Source organism: Cherax quadricarinatus, chromosome 19 (genome assembly GCF_038502225.1).
Source record: "Cherax quadricarinatus isolate ZL_2023a chromosome 19, ASM3850222v1, whole genome shotgun sequence".
NCBI classification, from domain to species: Eukaryota; Metazoa; Arthropoda; class Malacostraca; order Decapoda; family Parastacidae; genus Cherax; species Cherax quadricarinatus.
Window position 1 is genome coordinate 10,732,848 of NC_091310.1, and position 22,311 is coordinate 10,755,158.

The 22,311-nt window shown below is 38.6% G+C and overlaps 1 non-coding gene across 1 annotated transcript; it reads right to left on the bottom strand.

The window, feature by feature from the left end:
• Positions 1–1,331: 1,331 nt before the first annotated feature.
• Positions 1,332–1,404, bottom strand: TRNAK-UUU (transfer RNA lysine (anticodon UUU)). The gene has a single exon. It is a non-coding gene; the product is annotated as a tRNA-Lys (tRNA).
• Between the last annotated feature and the right edge of the window lie 20,907 nt (positions 1,405–22,311).

Below are 22,311 nucleotides of genomic sequence, written 5' to 3' on the forward strand. Positions count from 1 at the left end.
TGCAGTCTTTGATGAAAAAAGAAGGAAATTGTAACTCAGTGAATGTTTGGTGAATGTAAGTGCATTCCTCGTCAAGAAACTCAGGACTACAAATTCGGTATGCTCTTAGGAAAAACCCGATGATGATGCCTCTTTTGGTCTTGGTATCTTGACTGGAATAGAAGTGTGTGAGATCATTTTTATTGGTGGGCTTCCGATAAACTAGAAATCTTAGGTTGTTGTCTACTTTGTGAATGAGGACGTCGAGGAAAGGTAACTTGTCATTGGACTCTTCTTCTAGTGTAAACTGAATCTCTGGTTCAACTGCGTTGAGCCTTGCCTGAAGATCTTGTACATCAAAACGTTTTGGAGTTATTACGAGGACATCGTCCACGTAATGTAACCAAGTGACGCTTGAAGGGATGATGTTGGCGAAGTGTTCGGACTCTAGGTGTTCCATGTATAAGTTGGCTAGGACGGCACTTATTGGGGATCCCATTCCCATGCCGTAGGTTTGTTTGTAGAGCTTGTTATTGAAAGAAAAACAGTTGAAATTAACACAGAGTTCAATCAAGTCAACAAAATCTCCGGGAGGTAAAGGAAGATTAAGGTTCTGGTTGACTTTACGTCGTAGAACCTCGATGGCTTTTTTGGTACGTACTTTTGTGAAGAGGGAAGTCACATCCAAACTGCTAAGTTTCTTGTTACGGATGGAGAGGTTACGGATGCGGTTGAGAAGGTCGCCTGAGTGTTTAAGATTAGCGGGGCTGATGGTCCCCAGAAGGCAGGAAAGATGTTTGGCAAGAACTCCGGCTAGTTTGTGTGGAGCACTGCCTATTCCTGACGTGATTTATTATTTTTTTTACTACTACTACTACTACTACTACTACTACCACCACTAGTGAACATCGAAATGTTACCTCACTAGTATTGCACCTCACTCAAAGCCTTTATATACCCTCTGTGTCCATGTATTATTTGTAATGGCTTGATAAAGCTCCTGGAGAGCGAAACGTTGCCACAATAAATGTCACATTAGTTGCACTTGTGTCCTTTTACTTTACAACAATTTATGTGATTTTATCAGCAACGAAAGTTAATCTAATGCCAGTTTGCGAGAGGGTAAAGGCTTCCTGTACTGGTCATAGGTACACGTTGACAGGAGAGTTCTATTAATGTTTGATGGGAAGTGTTGGAGCAGAAAAGAAAGACAGAAATGTTCAAGGTAATGAGGGATTCCAGTTGTTGAAACTATTCAAAAAATACTAACGACTAGTGATTAATTATCTTTGCGATTCATCCATAAATTTGTTTTCGTCGAAGACACTGCTCACAATATCTGGAAAACAGATCGCCCGAACAGGGACTTGAACCCTGGACCCTTAGGTTAAAAGCCTAATGCTCTACCAACTGAGCTATCCGGGCTTGAGTTTCTCGGTGGTCAACAAACGCAAGTGAGTGACGTGGGAGGGACCGGAGGAGGAAGTGCATTTTAATAAAAATACTCTGCTTCCGTGTTCTACAAAATTATTACATTGTGGGGTCAAAAAGCAGTTATGTTTTCCTGTCATTTTCCACCACACATGAAGAGTTTCGTTTATCACGTAATGATTTCTTTACCTTACGATTAACGCTTAACGATACATCCATCGTTTAACTGACATCCTCCATCTCATTACCTGATCTACGACATCACTCCTAAGGATAATTAAATGAGGCGAAGTATAGATTGGTTTTCTTCTCACTGCGTAACTTATATATAGTCAGGTAGCAGTTTTATGATAATCTATAACATTACTCTTCACTGTGCTTCACATTTCTGTTTTTTTTTCCCTGATAACTGCATTATTCAAGACGAGATAGCGTACTCGACGAGCATAAGTCTTGAGAGCCAAAATTTGAGTTCATTTTCGGGTGACCGATTCTTTTCACTGTTGCTTCAGTAGATTTGAAATGTTATAAGGTTTAGTCTCGACAAATGTTAAGTTACTGCTGTCAGTATCGTTCAGAATTGCCTGTCCCGAATAAAAATTTCAGTGGAGTAGTGAGAAAAGGGGGGAAGTTCAGGGAGATAATTTTATTTACTACCCTTTTTCAATCTCTTTCGATTTTTCTCTTTCTTACTGATATCCAGAAATGTACAACTTTGCTTTCATGATCGCTAAGGGTTCACTTGTTTTGTAAACGTTTCTTCCTCAAACATAATGTTTTTTTTTTTCCATAATTCTCATGCTGTTCTTCAGTATAAGTTTATGTACATAAATTATGGCCTCAATCGACCAGAGGATTAATATATTCAATTTTAGCTGCATCAAATGCACACATCGCCTCCATCCTTGCGCCTCATACATACTGACACAAACATTCCCATCATCACCTCAGTCTTCTTCATGCATGTCTTTGATCTGCTGAGTGTGTCTTTGCTTTCCTAGGCATATTCTTCTGGATGAAATATTCAACAATTATTCTTAGTAGGTCTTCATGCATCTTCTGCTAGTGTATCAAAAATTGTTTGTAAAGTAGATGATCACGTAACACGAGGAAACGTAGAAAACAATGTCACTACCTTGCTCATCCGTTTCCAGACGCTGCTGCTTAGACTCCGAACCCACAACAACAACCAACAAGCACCATCCTGCAGGAACAGGCTGCCACTAGTGCTCCAGTCCCAACATCACAAGAAGTGCCAGTCAAGAGCACCTTAACCCAAAGAAACAGTGCAAGAATTGTCGTAAATACATGTGCAACGGTTTGATATTTTTAGTTTCGAGATATCGTCTGCCTAGCAAGATTGTTTAGTAGAAAAAGAGGGATCGTTGAAATATTGTAATAAAATAAATAGAATCTGTGGAGAGGATTTAACAAGTTTACAAGGCTCCCTCCCCCTTCCCATACCTTTTTTTTAATATACCGAAACGAAATTCCCATTCTTTTTCAGAAATTCAAAATATGTTCCAGATCGGATAACTTAGTCGCTGGGCACACTCAAAAGCCCATGTGTACATGCCTTGTGGTTCAGGAGTTATGTCGGAGCTACTTGTTCTTCCTCTGAGGTATTCAATACATTTTGTTTCATATGCCCAATGTCACCTACTGCTAAACCTGCAAAACGCATCCACTTCAACTAATCCCAAATCCAGATCGTTCCATTACCCTCATTGCAACCAGGTTCCTACCAGGAATTTCAAAATCCCCCCCCTAGGCCTGTTTCTCGTACGCCTTGGTACGTGACCCTGTATTGAGTTATTTTTTGGACGTGATTGCTTGCCTCTCCCTCACTTCCTCGAGAGATGCCCCATGGCCAACATGTTATAACTTATAATAAAGTTGGTAGAATTACCGACAATATGTAAAGTAAAAGGACACAAGTGCAACTAATGTGACATTTATTGTGGCAACGTTTCGCTCTCCAGGAGCTTTATCAAGCCATTACAAACAATACATGGACACAGAGGGTATATAAAGGCTCAGAGTGAGGTGCAATACTAGTGAGGTACAATTTCGATGTTCACTAGTGGTAGTAGTAGTAGTAGTAGTGGTAGTGACAAAAGTAATACAATATGGTAGAGCAATTAATTCGTACATGAGTAAAAGGATATAAAAGCTATTACTTGGGTAACATAAAAATAGGTTGGACAAATGTAGACTGGAAAGAGGCAGCTTGTTTCAGTGTTCACTCTCTGTAATGTGCTTTGTGTAGTATAACAGGGGAGACTATGTGATGGCAGGGTTTACTGTTTTCAGGAGGATTCTTCCTAAGACTTCGGAGATGGTGAAGCTGCCGTTGTTTTCTTTAATTGTATTTGAAACAGCGATCAGTGCTGATTCGAGGCACTTGCGTCTGCGGAAATTAGTTTCTATGATCACTAATTGGGCGTCTGTAAATTTCATGAGATGATTGGTGGAATTTCGGTGTTGTACACAGGCGTTGTTCAAGTTATCGTTCAGACATGCAGGAGTTTACACTATACCCTGTGGAGGCTGTGACAAGATTTACGTAGGTGAAACAGCAAGAAACCTCGACACCCTCCTCAATGTACACATTTACGCATGTAGGAACGATAACTTGAACAACGCCTGTGTACAACACCGAAATTCTACCAATCATCTCATGAAATTCAGAGACGCCCAATTAGTGATCAAAGAAACTTATTCCTCTACAATTTTTACAATCTCTTTTGTCCCCCTTCCCTTTATATAAAGGGACTATACACGCTCTCCGCCAATCCATAGGTACCTACCCCTCTTTCATACATTTATTAAACAAAAATACCAACCATTCTAACACTATGTCCCTCCACCTGTTTTTAACATTTCTGTCATGATCCCATCAGTTCCAGATGCTTTACCCCCTTTCGTTCTACGTAATGCCTCACGCACCTCTTTCCCACTCACATCCTGCTCTTCTTCACTCCTAAAAGATGGTATATCTCCCTGGCCAGTGCATGAATTTACCGCCTCCCTTTCTTCGTCGACATTTAAAAGTTCCTTAAAATATTCTCTCCATCTACCCAAAACCTCCATCTCCTCATCTACTAACTCCCCTACTCTGTTTTTATCTGATATAACCATTTGTTCACTAGACTTTCTTAACTTGTTTAACTCCAATTTTTTTTCTTATTTTCATTAAAATTTCTTGAGAGTACCTCTCCCACTCTATCATCCGCTCTCCTTTTACACTCTCTCTCCACTCTCTTCACCTTTCTTTTACTCTCCAAATGCTCTTCTCTTCTTATAACACTTCTGCTTTGTAAATACCTCTCATAAGCTACCTTTTTCTCTTTAATCACACCCTTTACTTCATCATTCCACCAATCACTCCTCTTTCCTCCTGCACCCACCCTCCTATAACCACAAACTTCTTCCTCACATTCTAATACTGCATTTTTAAAACTATTCCAACTCTCTTCAACCCCACTACCACTCATACCTGCACCAGCCCACCTTTCTGCCAATAGTTGCTTATATTTCACCCGAACTTCCTCCTCCCTTAGTTTATACACTTTCACCTCCCTCTTACTTGTTGTTGCCATATTCCACTTATCCCATCTACCTCTTACTCTAACTGTAGCTACAACTAAGATAATGATCCGATACATCAGTTACCTCTCTATAAACGTGTACATCCTGGAACCTACCCATCAACCTTTTATCCACCAATACATAATCTAACAATATGCTTTCATTACGTGCTACATCATACCTTGTATATTTATTTATCCTCTCTTTCTTAAAATAGGTATTACTTATTACCAAACCTCTTTCTACACATAGCTCAATTAAAGGATCCCCATTTTCATTTACCCCTGGTTCCCCAAATTTACCTACTATTCCCTCCACAACATTTTCACCCACTTTAGCATTAAAATTCCCAGCCACAAGTACTCTCACACTCGGTTCAAAACTCCCCACGCATTCACTGAACATTTACCAAAATCTCTCTCTTTCCTCTATACTTCTCTCTTCCCAGGTGCATATACGCTTAATATAACCCACTTCTCACATCCAACCTTCATTTTACTCCACATAATCCTTGAATTAACACATTTATAGTACCTCTTTTCCTGCCATAGCTTATCCTTCAACATTACTGCTACTCCTTCTTTAGCTCTAACTCTGTTAGAAACCCCTGACGAAATCCCATTTATTCCTCTCCACGAAAACTCACCCACCCCCTTCAGTTTTTTTTCACTTAAAGCCAGGACATCCAGATATTTCACATTCATAACATCCACAATCATCTCTTTCTTATCATTTGCACAACATCTACGCACATTCAGATTTCTCACTTTGACAATTTTTTCTTCTTATTCTTTTTACTAATTATTACTGGAAAAGGGGTTACTAGCCCATTGTTCCCAGCATTTTAGTTGACTTTTACAACACGCATGGCTTACGGGGAAAAGATTCTTATTCCACTTCCCCATGGATATAAAAGGAATAGTAATTAGAACAAGAACTAAGATAAAAGCAAAGAAAACTCAGATGAGAATGTATAAATAAATGTGTAGTGTGACCTAAGTGTAAATAGAAGTAGCAAGACATACCTGTAATCTTGCATATTTATGAGACAGACAAAAGACACCAGCAATCCTACCATCATGTAAAACAATTACAGGCTTTCGTTTTACACTCACTTGGCAGAACAGTAGTACCTCCCTGGGTGGTTGTTGTCTACCAACCTACTACCTAATTATTTTATGTATATTAAATATATATATATATATATATATATATATATATATATATATATATATATATATATATATATATATATATATATATATATATATATATATATATATATATATATATATATATATATATATATATATATATATATATATATATATATATGGGCCATGCGCTGGCATGGCAAGACGTGTGGCGGGCTTGCTGCGAGATTTTCAATTATAACTCCGGATCAACGAGGCTGACCAGGTTAAGACTCAACAGGACTTATTGTGAATACTCTGGGAAGATTCCAGTGAAGCGAAAAGACATTTCAGTGCACCGTTTCAAGGTAAACTGTGGAAGTGTTGTGCAGTTTGTGAATGTTGGTGAGTGGTGGTAGTGAGGAAGACGGCCAGTGGAGGGGTGGGGGAGTACAAGGCCTACACTGTGTATGAGTACAGGCCAAGATTATCGTACATACAGACCTCGAAAAGCTCTTATAAAAACATGTATATCCAGCACCATGCACCATGCTTCCAGTTAACTTGGAAATGATTGTGTCGATGCATGGACTATTTAGAGGCATATGTTATGGAAAAACAATGTGAAATTAATGTTAACGAGGGAGTGACCAGTCAGTGCATCCACCCCCACGTCACGGGGGTGGGTGGAAGAGGTGGGATGTGTAACTAGATGGTGAGTGAACACATTGGTTCAGCAGTGCCCATACCCACATTGCTCATAGTGTACATGGGAAACAAATAAAGTTATGTGTATTGTAAGACAGTGTGAACAATATATAGTGCGCAAGTCCATGTGTATTGTACTTCCCGGGATAACCCCACTCAACAACCTGCGCCTCCCCCACCTAATTCCCAGGGGAAGTTTTCCCCTTCCCCTCCCAGCCCCTCAAACTCCACCAGGCCACCTCGGTCAAGTTCACTACCTTCCACGCACCACATCCACCCAGCGTGTCATATTCCACTCCTATTGTCTAGTCTAGCAGATGGATGCCAACCAGGAGGAAGCAAGCAGCCAGGGAAATGGCACGGTTGGCAATACTAGGAGAGGCAAGTGTCGGTCATGCTTACAGCTTCGTTGTCTCAACTCGAATGGTTTCCTCCGCAAACACGGTAGTTGCCCTGGTTCAGGATGTCCTCCTGTGGAAAGTGATGATCCAGAGCCACCTCAGGCACCTGAACCCTCTCCAACAGATTTCATCTCATCAGACAATCTCTTGGAAGCAATTAAAGCAACTGGTACGAGGACACTCACACATATTCCCAAAGCAGCTTGTCCACAGGCAGCTGGGAAACTTACAGACCTCCTGAAAAAAGTAAACGATGGTTCCACTATCTTAAATGCTCCACCAACCATCAAGGCATGGCACAACTTGCTACTTTTTGGAAATGTCTGCTTAGCTGTGCCGGAAAGAAGGGGAAAGAGGCTAGCCTCAATGCTAATTAAATCCTTAAGAGATTTTCCTAGAGTTGATAACCTCATTCGCCTTCCCCGTCGACACAAAAAAGGGAGAGGCAGAACCCCCACTCACTCTACTGACAGTGAAAAAGTCAGAGTCCAGGTGAGCAAAAAAATTGAAGAGGGCAACAGAGTGGGGGCAATAAGAATTATTACCAGTGAAGATACAGTTGCTCCCAGGGATGCTGACACGGCTGAAGCACTTAGAGGAAAGCACCCTGCCAGGGAAACCAGTGACACCAACAGTTCCAACACCTCTGTCCCCACTATGGAACCATTGATAGTGGAAGACTCAGACATTTACAAAGCAATAATGTCGTTCCCATCTAGCTCTGCTGGGGGTTACACTGGAATAAGGCCACAGCATTTAAAGGAAATGGTTAATCCAGTTATTGGGGAAATTGCAGAGACACTGCTTTCAGAGATCACAAGGTTCGTCAACAATTCCTTGGCTGGTCTGATTCCTGATGAAATTAGACCTTTCTTTTTTGGTGCAACACTTTGTGCACTTAAAAAGAAGGATGGAGGAATTCAGCCAATTGCAGTAGGCAACACCTTACGCCGCCTCGTATCCAAAGCTGCTGTCCGAAGTATTCGTGCAAAGGCAACCATGATGCTTCAACCAAACCAGCTTGGCTTTGGGGTCTCTCAAGGAAGTGAAGCAGCGGTTCATGCAACAAGGGCATATATCAACAACCTGCCTGAGGACAATGCAGTGGTAAAATTAGATTTCAAGAATGCATTCAATCTCCTGAAAAGAGACGTGGTATTAGCAGCAGTACAAGAACATTTCCCTGGTCTCTTCCCTTTTGTTTCAGCTGGGTATAGCAAGGAATCAATGCTTCTCTTTGGAGAGCATGAAATTACATCATCGGAGGGTGTCCAACAAGGAGATCCTCTTGCACCATTTCTCTTCTGTATAGCAGTTAGGGAAATCACAGTCAGACTGACCAGCGAGCTACACATCTAGGTCGTAGATATTGACACACTAGCAGGTACAAAGGAGTCCCTCCTAGTTGATCTTACACAGGTAATGACACGGGGACAGGAAATGGGTCTCATGCTGAATCCATCCAAATGTGAAATCATCTCAGTCAGTCAACAAGTGATAAATGCAGTGAGATCAAAACTACCAGGAGCAGCAGTCATTGCCCCCACAAATAGAGTCTTGCTAGGAGCACCTCTTGGAAGCAATGCCATTGACACAATTCTCAGGAAGAAATTGGAAGAGTTAAGGAGAATGGAACAACGAATAGGCAATCTGGACTCCCACGATGGCTTGTACCTTCTCACAAAGTGCTTGAGTCTGCCCAGGTTGACATATTTCCTAAGATGTGCACCTTCATATGATAACCCTATACTGCACGAATATGACAGTATTCTGAGGCAGATTTTTACGAAAGTACTTAACGTTACTCTAGAAGACGGGCAGTGGAACCAAGCTACACTTCCAGTCAGACTAGGAGGCATTGGTGTCCGCAAGTCATCACAGATTGCGTTACCTGCTTTTTTGTCCTCGTGTATTGCATCCAGAGAGCTTGTAGCAGCGATTCTCCCTGAACATCTTAGGGACAAGATTGGAGTCCAGGACTAAAATTTCATTGACGGAGCAATGATCTGGGATAATCTAACGGGCTCTGGAACCAGACCTGCTCCCCCCAACAACTACAAACAATCGCACTGGGATGGTCCAATAGTGGAAAATATTGCCTCAACAATGCTTCAGAGTGTGTCAGGGAAGGATAGAGCCCGCCTCCTGGCAGTGAGAGCCCCTCATGCTGGGGACTTTCTGTTGGCTGTTCCCAACTCCAGCCTTGGCACACGTCTCGACCCACAGACCATCCGCATCGGTGTTGCCCTTCGACTTGCCGCCCCTATTCTCGCCGAACACAGGTGTATTTGTGGCAGTGAAGCAGCAGACCGATTCGGGTACCATGGTCTTTTGTGCCGTAAATCCGAGGGAAAGATTGCAAGACATGAGGAGGTTAATAACATTATCAAGAGGAGCCTCACAACAGCTGGATGCCCAGCAGTAAGGGAGCCACCACTATGCAGATCTGATGGCAGCCAGAAGCGTCCAGATGGTATCACCCTTCAAGCCTGGACAGATGGGAAGCAGGTGGTGTGGGACTATACATGTGCATCTACCTTGGCTGATACCTATCTCCAATACACCAAGGAGGAAGGAGGGGCATCTGCCAGCCTCAGGGAGTCCCAAAAATCTAGAAAATATGGAGAACTTGCCCATCATTATATGTTTGTTCCCATAGGCTCAGAGACCCTTGGCTCATGGGGAAAGAGTGCATCTAAATTCCTTAAGGAGCTGGGAAAAAGACTCATCAGGGTAACTAGGGATCCCAGGGCAGCTAGTTTCCTGTTCCAGCGGCTCAGTGCGGCTGTTCAAAGGGGTAATGCCTGCTGTATTTTGGGCACATGCCCCAGCTCTGAGGAGCTGGGTGAGATTTTCGCCTTATAATCGGTGATACACACGTTACAACATGTACCATATATGCCACCTTTATATCAATAATGTATCTCTTAAATCTTCTGTACCATATTATGTAATAAAATATTCCTATTATTAAAAATATATATATATATATCAAAAGATGGGGTGGTAGGGGAAGTGGAATATTCAAACGGCTTCAGGAAGAAATCCAAATATTCTTCCTTGGAGCCTTTTTATCCACTTCTCCGAGGCTATGGGTCCCACAATTTACACCAGAGGTGGACCCCATCCTACATATATATATATATATATATATATATATATATATATATATATATATATATATATATATATATATATATATATATATATATATATATATATATATATATATATATATATATATATATATATATATATATATATATATATATATATATATATATATATATATATATATATATATATATATATATATATATATATATATATATATATATATATATATATATATATATATATATATATATATATATATATATGTCGTGCAGAATAGGAAGAACTTGCGATCTTGCCTTAAATAGCAACGCTCATCTTGCCATATAGGACAAGCGAAAATTTGTGTATTCAATAATTTCGCCAAAATCATTCTGAACATAAAGAAAAAAATATATTTCACTGTGTTTGTTTTGTATTAAATTACTGTAAACAAATCTAAAATATATTTAGTTGGGTTAGGCTAAAAGAAATTGTTCTTGTTATAATAAGGTTAGGAAAGTTTTCTAAGACTCTTTTGGAGCAAAATTATAAATTTTTACATTAACATTAATGAAGAAAATAAATCCTTAAACGTATAAGAGAAAATTTTAGAAAGGACTTAATTTTAAATGAGTTCTTGCTAATTGACCAGTTTTACATATTCGGCACGACATATATATATATATATACATATATATATATATATATATATATATATATATATATATATATATATATATATATATATATATATATATATATATATATATATATATATATATATATATATATATGTATATACATATATATATATATATATACATATATATATATATGTATATACATATATATATATATATGTATATACATATATATATATATGTATATACATATATATATATATAATGTATATACATATATATATATGTATATATATATATATTTATATATATATATATATATATAAATATATATATATATATATATAATGTATATGTATATATATGTCGTGCCGAATAGGTAGAATTTGCTATCTTGGCTTAAATAGCAACGCTCATCTTGTCATATAGGACAAGCGAAAATTTGTGTATGCAATAATATCGCCAAAATCATTCTGAACCAAACGAAAAAATATATTTCACTGTGTTTGTTTGGTATTAATTTATTGTAAACAAATCTAAAATATATTTAGTTGGGTTAGGCTAAAATAAATTGTTCTTGTAATAATAAGGTTAGGAAAGTTTTCTAAGATTCTTTTGGAGCAAAATTAAATTTTTTTACATTAACATTAATGAAAAAATATATCTATAAACGTATAAGAGAAAATTTCAGAAAGGACTTAATTTTAAATGAGTTCTTGCTAATTGACCAGTTTTACATATTCGGCAAGATATATATATATATACATATATATATATATATATATATATATATATATATATATATATATATATATATATATATATATATATATATATATATATATATATATATATATATATATGTATATATATGTCGTGCCGAATAGGTAGAATTTGCTATCTTGGCTTAAATAGCAACGCTCATCTTGTCATATAGGACAAGCGAAAATTTCAGAAAGGACTTAATTTTAAATGAGTTCTTGCTAATTGACCAGTTTTACATATTCGGCACGACATATATATATATACATATATATCTATATATATATATATATATATATATATATATATATATATATATATATATATATATATATATATATGTATATATATGTCGTGCCGAATAGGTAGACTTTGCTATCTTGGCTTAAATAGCAACGCTCGTCTTGTCATATAGGACAAGCGAAAATTTGTGTATGCAATAATTTCGCCAAAATCATTCTGAACCTAACAAAAAAAAATATATTTCACTGTGTTTGTTTGGTATTAAATTATTGTAAACAAATCTAAAATATATTTAGTTGGGTTAGGCTAAAATAAATTTTTCTTGTAATAATAAGGTTAGGAAAGTTTTCTAAGATTCTTTTGGAGCAAAATTAAAATTTTTTACATTAACATTAATGAAAAAAATATATAAACGTATAAGAGAAAATTTCAGAAAGGACTTAATTTTAAATGAGTTCATGCTAAATGACCAGTTTTACATATTCGGCACGACATATATATATATATATATATATATATATATATATATATATATATATATATATATATATATATATATATATATATATATATATATATATATATATATATATATATATATATATATATATATATATATATATATATATATATATACTTGCGATCTTGGCTGCTTTAATAGCAACGCTCATCTTGCCATATAGGACAAGTGAAAATTTGTGTTTGCAATAATTTCGCCAAAATCATTCTGAACCTAACGAAAGAAATTTAGTTGGTTTTGTTTGTTTAGTATTAAACTATTGTAAACGTATTTAAAATATATCTAGTTGGGTTAGGCTAAAATAAATTGCTCTTGTTATAATAAGGTTAGGTAAGTTTTCTAAGATTCTTTTGGTGCAAAATTAAAATTTTTTACATTAACATTAATGAAAAATATACATCTTTAAAAGCATAAGATAAAATTTCAGAATGGTCTTAATTTTAAATGAGGTCTTGCTAATTTACCAGTTTTAAATATTCTGCACTACATATTTGTATATATATATATATATATAAATATATATATATATATATATATATATATATATATATATACATATATATATATATATAATATATATATATATATATATATATATATATATATATATATATATATATATATATATATATATATATATATATATATATATATATATATATATATATATATATATATATATATATTATATTTAAAGACAAAATACATTGACAGAACATTCACAAAACTACGATACAAAGTAAAACAACATAGGTAACTCAGAGCTACATTTCGAATACTTCGTCCAGCTCCTCGGCGGTGGGCCGCGTGCCCAGAATGCTGCAGGCATTTCCTCTCTGGATCGCAACACTGAGTCTCTGGAAGAGGAAGCTGGTCGCCCTGTGGTCCTTTGTTTCTATGATGAGCTTTTCACCCAGCTCTATTAGGAACTTTAGAGCACACTTGCCCCATGCTCCAAGGGTCTCTGACCCTATTGGGATGAAGTTATAGCAAGGGGGAAGGTCTTCATACTTGCGGATCTTCTGAGTCTCCCTGTGGCTGGCAGTTCCACCCCCTTCCACTATGGAGTATGCCAAGTAGGTGTCTGCCAATGTGGCGGCGCACGTGTAGTCCCAGGAAATCTGCTTTCCATCCTGCCAAGCTAGCATTGTGGCTCCATCAGGACGCTTTAGACTTCCGTCAGACCTCTGCAATTGGGGTTCCCGTTGAGCTGGGCAACGGGCTTTGGTGAGGCTTCTCTTTATGATATCATTGACCTCCTCATGCCTGGCATACTTCCCTTCTGCTGTGTGACACACGAGACCATGAAGTCCGAATTGATCAGCTGTCGCCCTGCAGCAAATACACCTATGTTCGGTGAGGATGGGGGCGGCTAGGCTAAGAGCAACACCAATCCGAATGGCCTGTGGGTCTAGTCGAGTGCCCAAGGAGGAATTGGGAACATTGTGGTGTCTTCACTGCCAGGAGACGAGCTTTGTCCTTTCCTGAGGCGTTGGAGAGCATTGTGTTGGCGATTTTTTCCATGATCGGTTTGTCCCAGTGGGACTGTTTGTGTTCTTTGGGAGGAGCTGGTCTACTGGAGGAATCTGTAAGGGTACCCCACCGAATCGCTGCTTCAGTAAACCTGGGGTCTTGAGCACCTACCATGTCTCTCAAGCGTTCGGGAACAATCTTCTTGACTAAAGCACTGGAAGCCAAACATGAAGACAGAAAAGCAGGTAAAGCAACATGTGTTGCTTTGCGCACCCCTATACCTCCCAGTCGTACAGGTAGGGTTGCCTGATCCCATTGCTGATCCTCTAGTGACAGGTTCAGTGCCTTCTTAAGGGTTGACCTCAGGTGTGCATCATATTCGTCGAGTGTTGGGTTGTCAAAAGAGGGTGCACACCTGAGGAAGTAAGTGAGTCTTAGAATAGTAAGGCACCTTGTGAGGAGAGACAGAGAATCATGGGCATCAAGATTGCTTATTCTCTCCTCCATTCTCATCAGGTCATTCAATTTGTCCTTGAGGACTGTGTCGATGGCCTGGTGACCCAGCGGTGCTCCCAAGAGGGTACTGTTGGACAGAGTGGTAGTAGAGACTTCTGCGAGGATTCTTCGCACAGCATTGATTATTTCCTGGTTTGCTGTGATGATTTCACACTTGGAGGGATTGAGGATGAGTCCCAAGTCTTCTACCTGTGTTTTCACCAGTTGTAGGTCCCCTACCAGGGACTCATCAGTACGTGCCAGAGTGCCATCATCCAGGTATCAGATATTGAGCTCGCTGCTTAGGGTGGAAGTTAGTTCTCTTACTGCCAAGAAGAAGAGAAGTGGAGGTAGTGGGTCACCTTGCTGAACACCTTCTGATGAGAGAATTCCATGTTCTCTAAACAAAAGAATAGAGGGTTTGCTGTAGCCGGCTGAAATGAAGGGTAAAAGACTGGGGAAGCGATCCCTAACAGCTGGCAAGACAGCATCTCTCTTTACCATATTAAAGGTATTTCTAAAGTCAAGTTTGACTACGGCCTTGTCTTCTGGTAGGTCCCTGATGTAGGCCCTTGCTGCATGAGCTGCAGCTTCACTGCCTTGAGGGACCCCAAAGCCCAGTTGGTGTGGCTGGAGTAAACTGGCAGCTTCTAGGCGAATGTTTCTTACTGCTGCTTTGGCCACGAGACGGCGAAGAGTGTTTCCAACCGCAATGGGTCTGATTCCCCCATAGTTCTTCTTCAACGCACACAGTGAGGCTCCTAAAAAGAAAGGTTTAATTTCTTCTGGGATTCGCCCAGCCAGGCAGTTGTTGACGAAAGTTGTCAACTCGGTGAGAAGAAGTGATGCAGATGCACCGAGAACTGGATTTACCATCTCCATGAGGTGCTGAGGTCGAATTCCAGTGCAACCTCCTGCAGATCCTGCAGGAAATGGCACAATCGCCTTATAGACTTCCGATTCACGCAAAATTAATTGTTCAGTGATGGGATCTCCCTCAGGGTTGTTGTTGATGGCTATGGTGTCCCTGGTTGGATGCTTGTCTCTTAGTGCTTGGGCTGTGGTCTCATCTTTGGGGGCTACAGTGTCGTCACTTGTAATTATTCGGATTGCTCCCACTGTGTTACCTTCTTCAATTTTTTTGCTAACCTGTGCGCAAATTTTCTCGTTTTCAATGGGACTTTTCTTGGGTCTACCTTTGTGATTCCTGCGATGATGGGGCAGAGGGACACAATTATCCGTTCTTGGGTAGTTGCACAGTGCCTTGATAACTGACGTGGTTAGCAGTTTGCCTCGTCTCTCAGGAACTGCAAGACAGACATTGCCGAACAGGAGCAGGTTGCGCCATGCTTGGATGGTGCCTCGGGCTTCTAAGTTGGTGGAACCTCCATTCACCTGCTTGTGAACTTCGCTGCTATATATATATATATATATATAATATATATATATATATATATTGTAAACAAATCTATATATTTAGTTGGGTTATAAAATAAATATAATAAGGTATAAGTAAAGATAGTATTAAAAAATTTTGCATATATATATATATATATATATATATTTTACATATTCGGCACGACATATATATATATATATATATATATATATATATATATATATATATATATATATATATATATATATATATATATATATATATATATATATATATATATATGTCGTGCCGAATAGGCAGAACTTGCGATCTTGGCTTAAATAGCAACGCTCATCTTGCCATATAGGACAAGTGAAAATTTGTGTATGCAATAATGTCGCCAAAATCATTCTGAACCTAACGAAAAAATATATATTTCACTGTGTTTGTTTAGTATTAATTTATTGTAAACAAATCTAAAATATATTTAGTTGGGTTAGGCTATTATAAATTGTTCTTGTTATAATAAGATTAGGTAAGTTTTCTAAGATTGTTTTGGTGCAAAATTATAAATTTTTACATCAACATTAATGAAAAAAATATATCTTTAAGAGTATAAGAGAAAATTTCAGAAAGGACTTAATTTTCAGTGAGTTCTTGCTAATTGAACAGTTTTACATATACGGCACGACATATATATATATATATATATATATATATATATATATATATATATATATATATATATATATATATATATATATATATATATATATATATATATATAACATATACATATATATATAAACATATACATATATATATACATGTATATATATATATATATATATATATATATATATATATATATATATATATATATATATATATATATACATATATATATACATGTATATATATATATATATATGCACAAGACTAGCCTCGGGGGGTTGAAATTTATAGCTCAGGTGCTTTCACACTTCTCAGTGCGTCATGCGTCATCAGTAGCTATACTATATTGCAATGACAGCTACAGGAGAAACAAGGAAGTTTTTTCTGAGTATGGTAGCGCGGTGGCACCAGCTAATGTATGACCGAGGGAGAGAGGGCCAGCGGAATGCCAATCACACACAGGTACCCCTCACATCCCACCTTATATGTGGTCGGGTGTAGTAGGCTCCACAGTTTGCAGACAGCATTAGGTAAAATAACTAGGAAATAGTTAATAGCTAACCCTAAGCTTCTAACCGCTGGAAACAGGTTGTGTGACGTAAGAAGTTACATTACAACAGTGGATACATACAGAATGCAGTCCCCGACAACTGCTCGAGCTCAACTTTTTAATAGTCACCGTCCTTGTCAGTGGAACCATAAACTTATGTTGGATTGCATCAGTGGATCTAAGACTGAGGCAACAAATGTATTCTCTGCCTTTGGTAGGTAGCAGGAGCATCAATGGAATATAAATTCAAAAAGTAATATTGAAAACACTCATCACCTAGCTGACTTTGGAAAGTATTTTTTTTCATGGAAGGAGATTGGAGCAAGGTAAGGTCATATTTTCATTAAAAAGTTTTGGTTTAGAGACGTCACTGAAACATTTCAGACCATGTGCATGAGTATAATACCACTTGCAGGTAGGTTCGCCAAGACAGGTCTTGGCCAGTGCCTTCTCCATGTGGTGACCCAGCAGTGGCTCCCGAAGAATTGTCGGAGTTTGTACAAGTTATGGATTTCCCCTTTATTGTATGTAGCATCCCAATGACAAGAGCACGCTGAGTCTTTTTCAGGTCAGGTGGAGTACCCTTTACGGCCCAATGGCAGGAACATCTCTATGAGTAGGGTACGGTGAGTCCTTTTCAGCCCAGTAACTGGGGTTTAGCACGTCTTTGGTTCAAATGGTGTCTTCGGTCTGGTGTATACAATACTGAGTCGTCTCCAACTCAACAGACTCAATGCGATGAATTGTTTTGAAATCCGATAAGTTGAAGAATTGAGACACTTATCCAACATATGGGAATCTTTATTGAAGAAACTCCTCCTCTACTTACCCATTTCTACTTTGCATTGCACAGATAAAGCCACTGTGTGGCGAAACGTTTCTTCAATAAAGATTCTGTTATGTTGCACAAGTGTCTCAATTCTTCAACAGACTCAGTCGTCTTCTATCTTCCTCACTCATACAGACTCGTAGGGAGAAGCAGAGCTACTGGTGCAGGGGCAGTCAGGGTTAATCTCTGGTATCTCAGGGCCGGTGTTCTAGCTGCTATGAGGCTATCAACTTTTCAACTCTCTACTCCATGGAACCATTCCATGCACTTGGACCGCAGCCCCGAGTTACTCGTGAAGTTCACAATAGATCTCTCTACCTGCAATGGATAGATAATGATGACGATAATGACGATCATGATGAAGATGATGATGATGATGATGATTCCCTCTTACATTGTAGAGGAGAAAAGGAAAGGAGAAGGTGCAAGGACATGAAGGATCCTGAGAAGGAGTGGAGATAGTTGAAGTCTGCCCAGCCAATAGTGAGGACAGGGAGATTGTAAAACAGTAAGATTTTTATTTTTTTTTTTTTTTTTGCTGTTAGGTCACGTTAAATAAATTTCAATTTGCGTCTTCGGAACGACTTCAGTATATTTCACAGCTGATGGATCTCACGGCCTGGGTAGTACTAGTTAAGATTTATTTATGAGAAGTCAAGTATGAAATTACAGCAAAATTAAAAAAATGAACCGCTGGAAACCGTGCCATAACTCGAGAATGCTTCTTCTGATTGGTTTAAAATTTTAATCAAATGCGTGGTTTTCTGAATGCAAGGTTAGCGCTGTTGTTGGGTAGTGTATGTTCCAATTTGACAATTTTATTGATTAATAGTGAGGTTAATTTTTATTTAATAACTAAAGAATGTCTCTTCTTACCTCCTTTAATTAAAACATTAATGATGGTGCCCCATAACCTTAGTCTAAGTCAGCGCAACCTTGAAATTTCACGGAAATTTAAAAAACCTGAAATCGTTGAATTCATGTCAGTAACTGGAGAATGAAATTTTCTTATAAGCTTCAAATGTTCATTATTATGGTCCATTGGTTTCCATGATATACACGTTAGAAAAAATGAAAAAAAATATTCCTTATCCACTCTGAGCGTTGATATATATTTTTATATCCAAGTTAAACCTACGATAACCGTTGTTGAAGGCCTCTCTTATTTGTTAATGCACTCACACAAAAAGCATACACTATGTACACGTATGCTTACGTACACATATAGAATATCACACGTTCATATACATCAGGATACATACACATGTAAGGGCACATGCATATATGCACACCAATTATGCATATATACGTATACATAGGAACAAGAATATATCTGTTCATACAAAGTGTAATACATCCATACGTTCATAAATGCATACATGAGAACGAGCACGGCTTCAGGGATGGAAAAATCCTGTGTCACAAACCTAATGCAGCTCTAAGACAACTAACAAAAGTAAGACTTGTGAGAGAGAATGGAATGAATTGGAGTGCTGGAATACTTTTCATACAGTACTGCACAGGAGACTGATACAAATGCTACAGAAGCGGGGAGGAAAACAGGAAAAACAAAGCAAAAAAGATCGTTGCATTTTTAACAGGAATGAAACAATGAGGGATGATGTCAGAGTGTTACAGTGTCGAGTGAGGTTCCACAAGGATTAGTTCTAAGGCCAGTGCTACTTCTTGTTTACGTGAAGTACTTAACAGAAGAGATAAAATCAGAGGTTTCCCCTGTTCGTAGGCGACGTGAAACTAATCAGATGAATGCGTGCAGACGAGGTACAGGAAAGACTTCGAAAAGGTTTAGGACAGGCTGCAAGCCTGGTCTGGCAAATGACTCCTGGTGTTTAAACCCACCGACTGGGAAGTTATGAAGCCTGAAGAAGTTCAAAGAAGACCGCAGATGGAGTACAGGCTCGAGGTGTGTAACATACTGAGCATATCCCTTGAGGAGCACATAAACCAAACAACTGTTAAAGCAAATGCACGTCTGGCAAATTTAGGAATAGCGTTTCATCATGTAAGTCTGGAGTCATTCACCACACTGTACACCGGGCACGTCAGGCTAATGTTGAAGTACGCAGCACCACTATACAACCCACACCTTGCCAAGAACATCAAGAATTTAGAGAAGGTGCAGAAACTTGCAACAGGACTGGTCCAGGAGCTATGGGATATGTCCTGTGAGGAAACGTTAAGGGAACTTATCCTGATGACATTAAAGGACAGAAGGATTTGGGGGGATATGATAATGCCGTACAAAATACTGATAGTAATTGACAAGATGAACATTGAACGTTTCAGAGATGAGAAATAGGAATAAGAGACAACACAGCTGAAAGCTGAAAGCTGAGATGTGCCGCCATAAGGATGTCAAGAAGAATCTCTTCAGGTTTAAAGTTGTCGGAAAATGGAATAATATGGAGAGTGAAGTGGTAGAGTCGGGATCCATATATAGCTTTAATAAGAGGTACGACATGACTTTTGAAGCAGGGAGTCGACCTAGTAGCAACCAGCGAAGAGACGCGTCCAAGAGTTATGATTCGACCCCTATAACCACATATAAGTGAGTGAATACATGCTTGTATTAAGCATACCTACAGACGTGCATATTCACACACACATATAAATGGAATACATACACACATGCTCATACACTTGCCTATATAGGCACACATGAACGTATGCTCATTTATACATTCATACCAAAAATATGCATACTCAAATATGCATTTTTATACAAATTCATTTATACTCAAATACATACATTAATAAGCTAAAGAGCTTATTCGTTCACGAATAAATATACAAATTCATACATACATACATTCATATATCCGGTAGGCGGATGGGCTTACGGGATATGCCCGAAATAAATCTAAATATTTATATTATTGTCCTATCTTTCCAGAGTGGTTGATGCGTGGTTGATGCGTGGTTGATGGGTGGTTGAGTGTCAGAAAGTATAGTATAGTATAAAATAAAATAAAGGAGGTGGACTTCTCAACCCCATTACAGTGTGTAGATAATTAACTTCTAAAGAATGGTTAATCAAATCAGTAATTAAACCATACCGGAAGTCTTGGTAAAGTTAACTACTCGGGCTGACACCAAGCTGTTCTCGGCTCTTGCCCGCAGAGTTGAACTGCTCAGTCATTGCCCACCCTAGTCCTGAGGCTGCAAATGTTCTGCACCTGAGCAGACGGGACAAAGCCCTATTCGATGACTGCTCTTCCATGACAGTAAAGGCTAAAAAAAAAAACTACGGTACGGGTGAGGTTTGAACCCAAGGCGAGTGAGTCGTAAAACTCAAGGCCAGTGTGAAAGCCACTCTGCCAGTTACCTGGAGGTTACCTGGAGGTTATTCCGAGGATCAACGCCCCCGCGGCCCGGTCCACGACAAGGCTTCCCGATGGATCAGGGCCTGATCAACTAGGCTGTTACTGCTGGCTGCACGCAGTCCAACGTACGAGCCACAGCCCGGCTGATCCGGCACTGACTTTAGGTATCTGTCCAGCTCTCTCTTGAAGGCAGCCAGGGGTTTATTTGCAATTCCCCTAATGCTTGATGGGAGGCTGTTGAACAGTTTTGGGCCTCGGACACTTATGGTGTTTTCCCTTAGTGTACCAATGGCGCCCCTACTTTTTATTGGGGGCATTTTGCATCGCCTGCCCAGTCTTTTACTTTCGTAGGGAGTGATTTCTGTGTGCAGATTTGGGACCATTCCTTCCAAGATTTTCCAAGTGTAGATTATGATATATCTCTCCCTCCTGCTTTCCAACGAGTACAAGTCAAGTGCTTCCAAGCGTTCCCAGTAGTTTAGGTGCTTGACAGAACTTATACGTGCAGTAAAGGATCTCTGTACACTCTCTAGATCTGCGATTTCACCTGCTTTGAATGGAGATGTTAATGTACAGCAGTATTCCAGCCTAGAGAGAACAAGTGATTTGAAAAGGATCATCATGGGCTTGGCATCTCTCGTTTTGAAAGTTCTCATTATCCATCCAATTATTTTCTTTGCACGTGTGATCGTGGCACTGTTGTGATCCTTGAAAGTGAGATCCTCAGACATTACTACTCCCAGGTCCCTTACATTATTTTTCCGCTCTATTGTATGGCCGGAGTCAGTAGTATACTCTGTTCTAGTTATTATTCCTCCAGTTTTCCATAACGGAGTAGTTGGAATTTGTCCTCATTGAACATCATATTGTTTACCGTTGCCCACTGGAAAACTTTGTTTATATCTTCTTGGAGGTTAACCGCGTCCTCAGCAGATGACAGCCTCATGTAGATCCTAGTATCATCCGCAAAGGATGATACGGTGCTGTGGTGTACATCTCTGTTTATGTCTGATATGAGGATAAGGAATAAGATGGGGGCGAGTACTGTGCCTTTTGGAACAG